This window comes from Portunus trituberculatus, chromosome 31, assembly GCF_017591435.1.
Source record: "Portunus trituberculatus isolate SZX2019 chromosome 31, ASM1759143v1, whole genome shotgun sequence".
Taxonomy (NCBI): domain Eukaryota; kingdom Metazoa; phylum Arthropoda; class Malacostraca; order Decapoda; family Portunidae; genus Portunus; species Portunus trituberculatus.
Window position 1 is genome coordinate 2414122 of NC_059285.1, and position 15000 is coordinate 2429121.

Here is a 15000-nt window from a genome sequence, read left to right on the forward strand (position 1 = left end):
TCAGAGTTCATAGCGTCTCTCTCTCTCTCTCTCTCTCTCTCTCTCTCTCTCTCTCTCTCTCTCTCTCTCTCTCTCTCTCTCTCTCTCTCTCTCTCTCGTTATCTATCTCTCCCCTACTAATGGCCAGCTTTACATCAATATCTCTAAGGCAGGTGTCTAACCACGAGATATAACATTGGTGGCAACGGTGGGATAACTCAAGGTGTGGGATGCGGAGAGGGATACACATGCATGACAGTTTTTTGTATGTATAAAGTATTCGTGACTTTAATTATCTCGTTCTTATCTTCAGTGTAATCTTTCCCTTCATTCCAGTCCATTCCAGTTTTTTCCTTCTCTCTCCATTCCTCCCACCAGTTCATTTTTTTTCTTCCATACTGTTATTTCGAACTCTACCTCTATTTTTCTCATTTTTTTCTCAATGTCTTCAATTCAATCTTTTCCTTCTTTGCAGTTCCATTAAATTCTTTCCCTGTCTTTCCATCCCTATCCTCACCCTTCCAGACACACACGCACCCTCACCTCACCTTTCAGACAGGTAGACACCCCACCACCTTCTAATTAAGCAGCAGTGTCCAGCATTTCTTTATTTAGCCACTGGCCTTCACTTCACGCTTGATGGCCCTTGTGATGACAGGGAAGACGAGACTTCCCCTTCTTTTTCCCTTCAGCACCCCCTGGCAGGCCTTGGCGGGCGTGAAGGTGCGAAGGATGGGAAATAATGGGTGATGAGGGGTAAAGGAGAGGTAAAGGGGAGATTAAGAGGGATGAATGTAGTGAGTTAACTCGTGAATACTGTTGTGGAGTGAGTGGTGAGACAGTGGTGATTAAATTAAAGGGAAAGGAGTAGAATAGGTTGATTGATTGACAGGTAGATGTGATATGATAGATAGCTAGAGAATGAGATATAGGAGAAATAATTTGCAGAGAGTGGTGGATATGATAGATGAATATTATAGAAAGAAGATGGGTATAGATTGATTGAAAAAAAAATAGATAGATAGAAAGGGAAGATTAGAAGATAAAAAAAAGGAGTAAAGAAAAGAAAGAAAGAAAAGAAGATATGAATAAAACACTGTAGAGGGAAGATAAAAGAATGAAAAAAAAAAAAAAGAAAGGTAGATAAATGAAAAAAAAAGGCAAACAGATTGAGAGGAAGATACAAGTAGAGTAAGATAAAAGAGTAAGGAAGACAAATTGATATAGATAGTTTGAGAGGAACATAGACTAAGACAGATGGATATATAAAGAGTGAATGAAAAATGAATTGAAACTGACAGACCAAAGAAAACAAGAGTAAGAATAAGAAAAATACATAAAAATAAAATCATACACTGCTCTTAGAAAAAAAAGAAAAAATAACATGAAATCAATGAAAAAGGATAACAAATGCAAAGGAAGGGAGGAGAGATAGTAAACGATAAACATAGGAGGAAGAGAAACAATAGGTGAATGAGTGGAAGAGTCATGAAGTAAGGTTAGAAGAGAGAGAGAGAGAGAGAGAGAGAGAGAGAGAGAGAAGTTTAAGTAAGACAGATTGGGAGGCGGGGAAAGAAGGTAAGTGTAAGAGAGTGTAAAAGGGAAACAAGGAGTGATAGTAAAGGAGGGACACGAGAAGAAGGGAAAGAGAAGCAGGCCTGTTAAGGAGTAAGGAGAGAACACTTGAAAAAGAAAAAAAAAAAAAGAAAAAGGAATAAGAGAAGAAAAAAAAAAGTGAAGCTGAAAAGAAGAAACACATGAAAATGGGCAAAGAAAAAAAAAAATGAAGGGAATATAAAGAAAAATAAAGAAAAATAAACTATTGAAATATTTTAAATGAATAAATGAAAAGAAGCAAAATAGAAATAAAAAGAAAGACGAGGAAATAAACTGCTAAGATGTATTTTACAATGAATAAAAGAGATTAAAGGGAACAGTTACAAGGGACGAAAGGGGGAAATAAAGAAGGAGCAAGGAAAGGGAAGCAGAGAGGGAGCTAAAAGGGTGAAGAACGAGGAAGGGGAAGGAGGAGGAGGAGGAGGAGGAGGAGGGGAAGAAGGGGCGAGTACCTGCAAAACTAGATCACAAGGACACGAGATGCTTTCACGAGCCAGTTAATTAAGCAGGAGTCACGCAAGGCACAGCGAAAACAGGTAGATAAACAGGTAAGCAGAGAGGTAGATTGGTAGGTAGATAGATCAACAGGTAAGCAGAGAGGTAGATTGGTAGGTAGATAGATAAGTAGCCAAGTATATAAGCAAACAGATAGATATGTAGATTGAAAGGTAAGTAGATGCCCAGTTAGATTAGTTAGTGGATGGATAAATAGATAGATAGATAGACAGATAGGCAGATAGGTAAGTAGATAGGTAGATACGTAAGTAGACAATCAGACAGGTAAATTGATAGACAAACTGATAGACATACACTTTAGGAGAGCTGGAGGGAAAATAAATGGGATAAAGAAGGTTGAGGAAGGCCAAAGGACAGATAAGAAAGATGGAAGGACAAGAAGACAGAAAAGAAGAAAGGAAATACAGAAGACAGACAGGCAGAAGAGAGAGTAAAAAGGACAGGTAGGAAGAAAGAGAGAAAAAAAAAGAAAGAAAATAGATAGATATATAGAAAAGTGGCCAGACGAAACGATAAAAACACACACACACACACAGACACACACACAGAGGAGGAGCAGACATGTACACAAACAAAATAAATCCACAAATAAAAGCCTCGTACTGGACAAAGAACATTTAGCAGTGAAGGTTTAATACGAGGAAGTCGAATATGGATTGGCGAAGAATACAGACACACAGACAGACAGACAGACAGACAGACTTGCATCGACTAACTTATCTGCGTCTCTACTTATCTGTACAATGTTCTCGTCAAGGTGAACACTAATAACAACACAAGGAAGCCTCTATCACACGCTATCACGCTGTTATCGGCGCCGGAACACGAGCGTGACGCACCCGTGTTTTCTTTTTACTTCGAAGAATGTAAATGTCAAGGCGAAAGTTACTCTGACAAAAGGTAAATTCACACCGGAGACTCACTCACTCACTCACTCGTCCCTCCCTTGTTGAGTGCACCTCCTCCCTCGCGTTGAGAAGGAATGGCGCTTATACTTCCACATTTCTGCTCTTCCACTTATACAAAAACTGTCACGTGTGGGTCTAATGATTTCTTGCAGCTTTTCTCTCTTTCTCTTTTCCTTATTTTCCTTCACCCTTCCAAGCAAGAGGGCTGCAGGGCTCTGGTTAGGAATAAAGTAAAGAAATATGAATAGATAAATGGTAATAAATGAACGTAATGACCACTAATAAGGAGAATAATCACTAATTAGAAAAGAAAAGAGAGCAGGAAGGTACAGAAGCCGCCGCCATTGCTGCCTCCTACACAACATCAAAAACTGGTGGTGGTGGTGGTGGTGGTGGCGGGCGGCCTGGAGCAGCGGCAGGATAGTGGGTGCTGAGAGGCCGCCGAGTCGCCTTCCCTGCCACCACCCCGCCCCCGCACACAGGGAGGAGGCGCAAGGCTGTGGTGGGCTGGTGAGTGCTGAGTGTGGCGAGTCTTAGTGAGGCGGTGGGGCTTAGAGGAATGTGTCTTGTTGCGTCACTCAAGAAAGGACGGAGACTTGATACATATTTATTGACATTCCAGTGAAAGTTAAAGAGAAAAGAGTGAAAGTAAAGAAAGGAGAAGTAATTTGTAGTGATTTGGGAACTTAAAAAAAAAGATTTATAAAAAACTTTGGAACTTACGTAAAGATTCATATTGACATAGAAACTTTTACCACCCCACAAAAACTATCATTAGGACTTAAGGAATATAAAAAGAACTTGTAATGACTTGAGAACTTAGGAAAAAAAAAATAGTCCTTATCCTTTTTTCTTTGTGATCTATGGAAACAAGAGACTAGTGTGACAGAAATTAAGATCCAGCACCTTCAGACCTTTTGGCCCTGTGGAAACTGTTTGTGATACTCGTGAACGCTATTAACAAGACGACTCACGGGACAAAAAAAAAAAAGAAAAAAAATATATATATATAATAAAAAAAAAAAAAAAGAATTAACATACATATCACATTCTTCTCTTTACATTACGAACCTGTCTACCTGAAAATGAAGATCCATCACCTTCAGACCTGTTGGCCCCTACAAGAGTGTCAGTGAATCCAGTTGAACACCCTTTAAAACCCAGGAAAGGTATCAGAACCTACTCTCAACATTACAAAGGCTGTTTACTTGGTCTTATATTCTTCGTGTTCCTGTCGTGCTGGTGTCCTCTCCTACACACACTTTGTAAAGGTTAGACTACGTTTATAAAACTCTTACATTTTAAATAATCATTTTTTTTACTTTATAAGGAATGGCTCAAATTTGGGTCATGTTTGGTCGTGCTATAGTCGTGTAAGTATCTTGTATAGCTCGTTGTGTGGGTGCAGGGGTTTCTTGTGGGTATTATGTGGGTTGTGATGGGTCGTGAGTGGATTTGATAGTCGTAGTGGAGTCGTGAATCATGTGTGAGCCGTAAGTCGGTCGTAAGTCAGTCGTGTTAGAATCGTGATAGTCTTAAAACTTTTTGTCCTCTGTGGAAAGTCCGTTTTCTTTAGTGTAAGGTTTTTTTGTGGGTTTTGTGTGGATCGTGATGGGTCGTGATTGGATTTGAGAGTCGTAGTGCAGTCGTGAATCGTGTGTGGGTCGTAAGTGGGTCGTAAGTGAATCGTGTTAGAATCGTGAAAGTCTTAAAACTTTTCGACCTGTGTGGGGAGTTTTGAGGTCTTTCCTTTTTGGACATCTGGGTGGATTTTGTGTAGGTCGTGATGGGTCGTGTTTTGAATAGTGGAGTCGTAGTGGAATCGTGAATCGTGGGTGGGTCGTGAGAAGGTCGTGTTAGAATCGTATCCTGTATGTTTGGATCCTGTGTGTGTGTGTGTGTGTGTGTGTGGGAGAGTCTGGTGTTTTTTTTTAATTTTCTCTCTTTTCTTCTCCTTTTCTCTCCTCACAGTCACAAGTTCCCGTGATTCCTCTCTCCTCAATCTTGCTTCCCTCTCGTCCCTCACTGCCTGTCTATGCCTCGCCTCTCGTCTCCCGCTCAAGTGTTCTGATTTTATGTGTCTTGAGTGTTCTGGGAGAATTTAAATTGGTAAGTCTACTCTGATTTCTTATTCTTTTTTCTTATTTTTTTTCTTCTTCTTCTTCTTTTTCTTTCTCCTCCTTCTCCTCCTCCTCCTCCTTCTTCTTTTTCTTTTTCTTCTTCTTCTTCTTCTTGTTCCTCTTCTTGTTCTTGTTCTTCGTCTTCGTCTTCTTCTTCTTCTTCTTTATCATCATTATCATTCATCATCATCATCATCATCATCATCATCATCTTACTCTCCCCATCCTCCTCCTCCTCCTCCTCCTCCTCTTCCTCCTCCTGTTGGTGCTCCACATTCTTGTTAAGTTGGACACAAGTTCTTCAATCAGTGTTTCCATCCACACACAGAACCATCCACACAGACCACCCAAACACAGAACCATCCACACAGACTATCCACACAGACCATCCACTCGCTGACGGGTCTTTTGGGAGGGAATGTGGATGGGAGAAAAAGATACATCCATCGTTGGGAGGTTATTCCACTTCCCTGCCTTACTTCCTCCGTAATCTCTCTCTCTCTCTCTCTCTCTCTCTCTCTCTCTCTCTCTCTCTCCCATTGGTCAGCTAACTTTTCCTGGTGATAACTTTTCCTCTTGTTGGTGCAAGTATTTATTTCCTCCTCCTCCTTGTCGTGGCGTTAATCTTTTCTTCTTTTTCTTCTTTTTTTTCTTTTTCTTCTAATTTGGTGGAAAGTTTTCTCTTTTTGTCAGAAATATGCATAGAAGAAAAGATTCCTGGTTTGACGTTATTTGTTCTTGGTTTGTTTTATATTTAGTTGGCCAAGGAAAGGAAAGGAGTTATGGGGATGAAATAGAAAAAAAAGGGTAATTTAGTTCAGGTTAAAACATGGAGAAGGAGAGGAAACAACAACAACAACAACAACAACAACAACAACAACAACGACAACAACGACAACAACAACAACAAGAACAACAGTAACAACAACAATAACAACAACAAAAATAACAGCAACAACAACAACAACAAAAACAACAACAACAATAACAGCAGCAACAATAACAACAACAGCAACAGTAACAACAGCAGGAGCAATAACAACAACAACAACAACAACAACAACAACAACAATGCTACATCTCCCGCCAAACAAACCACAGCAAGCCAGCATGGAACCCACACCCACGAGTCGAACAATTCACCACAAAGAAAAATTTAGTTCTAGCCAAATTAAGAAAAAAAAAAAAAAAAAAAAAACAGGCGCTACATTTCCCACGAAAAAGAAAGAAATGAGAAAAAATTAATTATTATTGAAAAAAAAAAGACAAACATCCTGATAGTCGTTTCCTTCAACCTGTATGGGGACTGGCACCTCAGTGGGTCTTTTCTTTATTGCAGTGTTCGTTGCCCTTGGCCGGGTGTTCCTTCTTACGTAAAAAAATGAATGAATGAATTAAATAAACCAACATCGAACCAGTAACTTTAAACAATGCGTCAAGTGATTCACCACAGAGCCACTTCCAGTCTGTCAACGTAAGGCATGAACACAGATGATAAATAAATAAATAAATGAATAAATGAATAAATAAAAGGAACACAACGAACCAACAACGAACTCTCCAATTTAAACCTCGACTCAAACAATTTACCACAAAGTCACTAAATTTTGATCTAGAGAGAGAGAGAGAGAGAGAGAGAGAGAGAGAGAGAGAGAGAGAGAGAGAGAGAGAAACATCGCTACATTTATCACAACAAACCACATCGAACCCTCAAATTTAAACCGTCGACTCAGGCAGTGAAGCACATAGCCATGTAGCGCCAGAACATTCCCTCCTTTTCTGATTTCGAGTTCTCAATACTGCGCGGAATTCACCTTTAGAAGCCTCCCCATCATTGCATTACCTTCCACCACATTAATGACTTCGAGGAGCGGCGCCCTTCCTGATCACTTAGCCCAGTCAAGTTTCAAGAATTCCAGTGATTTTTTTTTCTTCCAGTTCCGTACTAATGCTTTCCAGGAGTCACTTCCCTTGGCTGTCACGCATTGCTGCCCCGTGTTGGTGACAAGGTGTGCTGCTTCAATTAAAGGTCTGAGTTCTGAAACCCTCTGCTCTCTCATCTCTGCTTTCCAAGGCCACAGGGGTGATTAGCCAGGGTTTCAAGAGAGCTTCTTCAGTTAATAATGCAGAAATCTTGTTAACGTGTCACTAAAACCATAAAATCATACTGAGAAACGTTTTATGTTCTCACTGTGACTGTTTTTGAAGGTCACAGAGATGATTAGCTGGGTTACAAAAGTGTTTATCTCGTTCATAATGCAGAAATCTTGTTACTCTGTCACAAGAATAATAAAAGTAACCTTACACCTCTTTCTCGCTCAACACGACTATTTTCAAAGGCTACAGATATGATAGCCGATTACAAGGAGTATTTCTTCCGCTCACACTACAGAAATCTTGGTGTTCTGTCACCAAAACCTTAAAAAACATTCTTAAAAACGCTTTCCTCTCTCAGGACGACTATTTGCTAAGGCTACAGAAATGAACAGCCAATTACAAATAATGTTTTTCTCTGTTCATAATGCAGTAATTATGTTACCCCTGTCATTACAACTATAAAAACATCCCTCCCTCACCACGACTATTTTAGAAGGCTACAGAGATGATTAGCTAGATTACAAAGTATTTTTCCCCGGTTCATAACACAGAAATCTTGTCAACCTGTCATTATAACCATAAAAGCACCAGTAACCTCTTCAGTAGCATGCCGCGTTCTCATATTCATTCTGGTTACTATTTGGGCAATTCTATACAGCTTCAGAAACTTATGAGGGGATTAGAATAGTAATGACTCTAGGCATTAATCTATTGACCACCATAAACCCTTCTTAATGCAAATAAAACCGAATAATTATACAAAAAACTATGGTAAAAATGCGTCTCAGTACTGAATTGATTAAAGATACGTGTAACTTAAACAAGAGCTATTTTTTTCAATGTAACGGAACGGAGAAGGGGCGGAGAAGTGGTTCAGAATACAGTCCATCACTCGCCTCCACCTACCCCTTGCTTCCATCAGACCCCGCCCAGCCTGTCCCTGTGTACCTGTTCCTCCCAGCCAACGGTGTGCGTGAGTGCGGCTCGTGAGCATAAAAGGAGTCTTGGTGAAGTGTGGCGCCGCTTCTTGCTACCAAACTGTGTGTCATGCTAATTACCTGTCTCCTCTTCCTCCTCCTCCTCCTCCTCCTCCTCCTCCACCTCTTTTTGTTCTTCCTTGTTTCCACTTTCTAATCTTGTTGTTCCTTGTGGTAATTGCTTTTCCTTGTTTTCTGAGGTGCCATTACGTGGAAAGGGAGAAAAATGAAGAGATGAAACAGAGAAGTGAAGAAATGAAAGTTGTACGGCTAAAAAAAAAAAAAAAGATACATAGGGATGAAATTACGTCACATAATGGGGAAACAGGAAGAAGAATATACGGAAAAGCAACAAATGGAAATAATGGAACAAACATAGATGAATCAATATGAAAAGAAGCATAAAGAAAGAAAAGAGACAATGAAAATAAACAAAACAACAACAACAAAAATAAAACAGAAAGAATTCAATAATAATAACAGCAAGAAAAAAAAAAGAATAAAAAAGAAATAAAAATGAAAAAAAACAGGAACTCTAAAAAAACAAACAAAAAACTTAAGCCAGGAAATAAAACAAAATTGAGAAAAGAAAGGAAAAAAGAAAGAGAAGAAAACTAAAGCAAGAAACAAGAAATTAGCAGCAACTACAACAACCAAAACAACAACAACAATAACAACAAACCACCACCACCACCACCACCAACACCACCACCACCACCACCACCACATCTACGAGAACCGCTAACATCACCACTAAAAAACAGAAGAACAAGAAAAGAAAAGCAAGAAAGAAACCAGAGAGAGAGAGAGAGAGAGAGAGAGAGAGAGAGAGAGAGAGAGAGAGAGAGAGAGAGGCAATCTATCCCAAGTGGTTTCGCTGAGAATGGATTGTTTATGTGTGTTGTTAGCTTGTAGAGAGAGAGAGAGAGAGAGAGAGAGAGAGAGAGAGAGAGAGAGAGAGAGAGAGAGAGAGAGAGAGAGAGAGAGAGAGAGAGAGAGAGTAAATACGACTAGATTTATGTGACGCTAAAGAGGATAAGCATTTCAAGAGGATCATGATGAGAGAGAGAGAGAGAGAGAGAGAGAGAGAGAGAGAGAGAGAGAGAGAGAGAGAGAATATAAGAAAATTGTCACTTCATTTTGCTCTTCCAATATGTCTTACTTTTTAGCTGCTCTTCTTCTTCTTCTTCTTCTTCTTCTTCTTCTTCTTCTTCTTCTTCTTCTTCTTCTTTCTTCTTCTTCTTCTTCTTCTTCTTTCTTCTTCTTCTTCTTCTTCTTTCTTCTTCTTCTTCTTCTTCTTCTTCTTCTTCTTCTTCTTCTTCTTCTTCTTCTTCTTCTTCTTCTTCTTCTTCTTCTTCTTCTTTCTTCTTCTTCTTCTTCTTCTTCTTTTCTTCTTCTTCTTCTTCTTCTTCTTCTTCTTCTTCTTCTTCTTCTCTTCTTCTTCTTGTTCTTCTCTTCTTCTTCTTCTCTCTTCCTAATCTTCTTCTAATTCCCTCTTGACCTTCACATATGTCTCTCTCTCTCTCTCTCTCTCTCTCTCTCTCTCTCTCTCTCTCTCTCTCTCTCTCTCTCTCTCTCTCTCTCTCTCTCTCTCTCTCTCTCTCTCTCTCTCTCCTCCTCTCCTCCGCCTTCTCCTGTACTGTCCTGTCTCTCTTATCTGTAGCCAAATATGAAAATAAACAGCCTCGAAAGGAAAAACAGGTCTGTTATTAACTGGCTTTTCTCCTCCTCCTCCTCCTCCTCCTCCTCCTCCTCCTCCTCCTCCTCCTCCTCCTCCTCCTCTTCTGCCAATACCAAACCCCAAGTCTTCATTCACACCTTTTATCTCATTCCTAATTCTTTTCTTCTCCTTTCGTGGTTTTCTTCATCCCTATTTTTATCTTATTCTCGCCTTCTTCTCTCACTGTCCTTTGATCTCTCTCTCTCTCTCTCTGATCTTGTCCTCTCCAGCGAGCTTCGTCTGTTGTTGTTGTTGTTGTTGTTGTTGTTGTTTTTCAAGACTTTTCCCTTTTCCTTCTCCTTTTCTTCTTATTTTTCTTCCTTCTTTTTATTTCTTCTTCTGTTTGCTTTCATTTTTGTTTTCTGTTTTTGTTTTTGTTCTTCTTTCTTCTTTCTTCTTCACCTTCGTCTTCTTTCTTCTTCTTCTTCTTCTTTTTCTCTTTCTCTCCCTCTTCTACCAGAAAGAAAAAAAAATTCTAAAGCATGAGATGAAGAGGAGGAGGAGGAAGAGGTAGAGGAGGAGGAAGAGGTAGAGGAGGAGGAGGAAGAAGAGGAAGAGGAGGAGGAAGAGGAATCCGATAATGCTCTTCGCTTTTAGACCTTCTTCTTTTTTTGTTTCCTTCTTTGCTTCGTTTTTCTTCTTCCCAATTCCATTTTCTGTTTTGATTTTGTCTTGATTTTCTTTTCCTTTTCCTGAAATTGCGTTTTCTGTTTGTTTATTTTTGCTTTTTGTTTGCTTCATTTCGTTTATCTATTTATTTATATTTGTTTTTTCGCTCATTTGTTTTCATTTGAGTTTGTTTTCTACATTTTTTCTACTTTGGATGTTGATTTTTCTTCTTCTTTTCTTCTTCTTCTTCTTCTTCTTCTTCTTCTTCTTCTTCTTCTTCTTCTTCTTCTTCTTCTTTCTCCTTCTTCCCCCTCCTCCTCTTTCCTCTTTCTCCTCCTCCTCCTCCTCGTCGTCATCGTCCTCCTTCTCCTCCTCCTCCTCCTCCTCCTCCTCCTCCTCCTCCTCCTCCTCCTTCTCCTCCTCCTCCTCCTCCTTCTCTCTCTCCTCCCTGTCTTTATCACCATCCGTCACCATCAGTCGACAGCAACAGCCTTCACTGCTAACCATGAACAATGGCAGCGAAATACAAGACTTAAGATAACAATGATAACAAGCGCACACACACACACACACACACACACACACACACACACACACACACACACACACACACACACACACATTTAAATCCCTAGTGACATTATTTCCATTATTTCCTCAAAAAAAAAAAAAAAATAAATCGTGTTACAATAAAATAATATCAACAGAATTCTAAATATAACCTCTCATTTTGCAATCCTGACGCAGCAACAGGGACATATAACAGTGTGTGTGTGGGGGGGCGGGAGGAGGAGAGGGGGTTGTTCTGTTATATATAGCTCTGTTGCATTTCCATCACTCCTCTCACCTCTCTGTCATTTCCTGGCGCCACTGCTGGGTCCCTTATCAATGCTCAGCTGCGCAGGTAATCTTATCTCATTACTCACACCTCACCTGAGTCTCCAAGAAGCTCGTGAATGTAACCCTTTCAATCACGGGCCGGTATTAACAATAGTGGTGTGGTATTGGTGTTGTTGTTGTTGTGGTGTTTTAAAGGTCTGGTGTTGTGGTGTGCTGGTTTTGTTCAGGTGAATAGAACCCTTTCAATCACGGGCCGGTAGTAACTGTAGTGGTGTGGTATTTGTGGTGTTGTCGTGGTGTTTTAAAGGTCTGGTTTTGTGGTGTACTAGTTTTGTTGTGGTGTTACTTATTTCTCGTGTGTAGTGTTTTCAAAGGCCACTGTGACGTTTATTGCAGCTTTCGAGTGCGTTTTTCTAACTGAAGATGTGGAATAGGTGTTAAAATGTCACTTACATCGAGAAAAGTATCCTTGAAAATCACGACATGACCTCCAGTACAGACTCTTGATGGTGTGACAGTCTTCTTAAACTATCACTCCAGTTATAACACTAAATAGCTTCCTACAGTCCATTCAATGTAGTGACGGAGTGGAGTTCTTGTTTTAGAATATTATCCCTAGTTATTCTCTCTCTCTCTCTCTCTCATCCTCGTAAACAGTCACTCTGATCATAAATGCATCCTTAGACGTCCTGACCAGCTTCCAGTACAGCCTGTTGAAAGTAGTTTGGCCAGAAGGGTGAACACTGCATGGCCAAGTAACGTGTCCCTCTCAGTTCCAATGCTTTTACTGTTTACTTTCAATTTTAAGTCCTCTGATCTGTTAAGAATTTATCAGTTGTCTGGTTTTGTTGAGAGCTTAGAGGTGGATTTGAGGACTTGTTCGAACTTTCACTCTTTTTCCTCCTCCTCCTTTGTTATCCTATCTCTCCTACCAGTAGTTCATTTAAATTCCTTTGCGGTTCCTTTCTTATACCAATTACTACTGCTTTATTTATCCATTTCTTGCGCTTTTACTCTACATTTATCATTATTCTTACTATTTCTCTTCTTTCTCCACCTCCTCCTCCTCGTCCTCCTCCTCCTCCTGGAAGTGAGCGCACGTAGAAGGCTGCTCAATACCTGCCCAGGAAATCACTACTCTTGAATGCCAGTGGTGATGCAAACGTGAGGAACTTCGCACCTACATTCTTCTACACGTCACCAGGTCAGTTTCTTTGGCTAATGTAAGAAAAATGAAAACTATTCTATTAGGCCCCGCAACAGCAACAGCTTAGGTCATATGTCACCGCTAGGGTTAACGGGAGAACGCTACTACATCTCGCACCGGGCAATCAGGTTTTGGGAGGAATCGAACACAAGCCGCGTTAGCTAACTACGCCACCCACCCCACGTATAGGAAGGAGGAAAGGAAGAAAGTTGTTCAGTACATCTATCAATTTCTCGTCCATGTTTCAATGAGAGGTTTCGGATCTAGAGCAACATTTCGTCTCCTTGGGATCAAAAATCAAGTGACAGACTACTGGATGAGCCGAGTACTAGTGAAGTGTCGAAAGTGACAATGGAAACGACAAAATAGAGTAAGAAGTGTGGAGAGTGATCGATAAAGATTGAAAAGATTGAAAGAAAGGAGGAAAAAGAAGGTAATGACAAAAAAAATCGTGAAAAACACCAAAAGGAAAACTAAAAGGATTATACAAAAAAAAAAAAAAAAAAATTGGAGTAGTTTGTGGAAAGTTGAGTTGAAAGGAGGGATATTAATGAACTCTTTCACTGCTACCTATACAAAAATGTCCCACAATTAATCTACACTCCTTTTTTAGATACCTGTTTCATATTAGTGTTCTAAATAGTTTTGTAGCTTAGAAAAAAAAAAACATGCTAAACTCTCTCTCTCTCTCTCTCTCTCTCTCTCTCTCTCTCTGATCACCTCTGTTTTCCGAGATGCATCGCTTCAGGGAAAAAACTCTCTCTTGGGAAGGATTAGAGGAAATAAAGAGGAAAAAACGAAAAGAGGAAGAAAAAAAACCTTAAGCAGAATCATTTATCCTTCACAGAGAGAGAGAGAGAGAGAGAGAGAGAGAGAGAGAGCATCCTTATCACCTCCCGCTCATCTCCCCGCCCTCTTATTCTCCCCATTATGTTCATCTCCCTCCTGCTGTGATGCCATTTAGTCTGAATTTAGGCCTCTCTCTCTCTCTCTCTCTCTCTCTCTCTCTCTCTCTCTCTCTCTCTTCATGTCTCCCTGGTTTTCTTTTCTTTTTCCTCTTTGGTTGTTGTTGTTGTTGTTGTTGTTGTTGTTGTTGTTGTTGATACTCCTCTTCTAGTTCCCTACTTCTCTTTCTATTATTTTTCCTCTTCCGTTTCCTTTCTCCTTACGTTTTTATTCTTCCTATTCTCTTCTTTGCCATTTTTCTTCTCTTTCTACTTCCTAACCTTCTCTTATCTTTTCCATTTCTTCTTATCCATCTTCCTCTGTTTCTCCTTATTTTACTTTCATTCTTCTTCTCCTGCTTCTTACTTCTTTTACTTCTCCTTCCCTTCCTCCTCCTCCTCCTCCTCCTCCTCCTCTTCTCAGTCCTCCCCCGTCATAAGGTCAAAGGGTGTCTCGCCTCCTCCGTCCCTTCCCAGAATTCAGTACTTTGTGGTATTTATGGGAGAACGTGTGGCGGGAATCTGTCATGCGGGCCTTGGAGAAGATGTGCCCAGAAAAATTGAGCCTATTGATCTTGTTTTATTCTGGAGAGAGAGAGAGAGAGAGAGAGAGAGAGAGAGAGAGAGAGAGAGAGAGAGAGAGAGAGATGTAATAAAAGTTTGATGATGAATGGATGAAAGAGGAGGAGGGTGAAAGTATAGTAGAATGAAGGAAGAGAGACATAAATGATAAATATGCGAGAACAAAGAAGATGGAAGGAGAGAGAGAGAGAGAGAGAGAGAGAGAGAGAGAGAGAGAGAGAGAGAGAGAGAGAGAGAGAGAGACAGGCAATAAAAGTCTTTTCTCTAAATGAATATAGCGGAATGAGGACAAAATCTCTCTCTTTCTCTCTCTCTCTCTCTCTCTCTCTCTCTCTCTCTCTCTCTCTCTCTCTCTCTCTCTCTCTCTCTCTCTCTCTCACCTATACACACCAAACACACCTGTAGTTCCCACACTAATCACTCTCACAACACCTGCGGCTTGCACCTCCTGCCGGGAAGCAAGTCAAGCCCCTTCAGGAGAGCTCAGGGGCGCCTCTGTCCTGTGATGTATTGGACTCTAAACCCCCACGAGGCTTCCTGAGATGTGACCTTGGCGCCCATATTCAGAAACGCCTTCCTTCTCTCACTACGACAATTTTCCAAGGCCACAGAGACAACTAGCCGAGTTTTCAAGACAGTTTTTCCTTCAAATTAACCCTTTCAGTACTGGGACGCATTTTTACCTTGAGATTTGTGTACGACTAGACCATTTTATTGAAAGCGTCGATAGAGGTCAGAAGATTAATGGCCACAGTCTTCACTATTTCTTAATTCCCCCACACGAGTTACTGGAGCTGTACAAGATTGCTAAATAGTAAGCAAAATGAATATGGAAATGCGTCATGGTACTGAAGGCGGTTAACTAAAAATCTTGCCAATGCATT

At 40.3% G+C, this 15000-nt stretch overlaps 1 protein-coding gene across 8 annotated transcripts in view; it reads left to right on the top strand.

The window, feature by feature from the left end:
• Nucleotides 1–15000, top strand: part of LOC123511149 (prostaglandin E2 receptor EP4 subtype-like) — a 224362-nt gene that overhangs the window by 89099 nt on the left and 120263 nt on the right. Inside the window, exons 1-2 of one of the 8 annotated variants that reach the window (XM_045266783.1) lie at nt 11429–11447; nt 12475–12587. The exons of 5 other annotated variants lie outside the window; for them this stretch is intronic. The gene's annotated coding sequence lies outside the window, so the exon portion shown is untranslated. Of the gene's footprint in view, nt 1–11428; nt 11448–11538; nt 11611–12474; nt 12588–15000 lie in introns of those variants that run through there. 2 more of the 8 variants (XM_045266781.1, XM_045266780.1) reach the window with 2 other exon arrangements.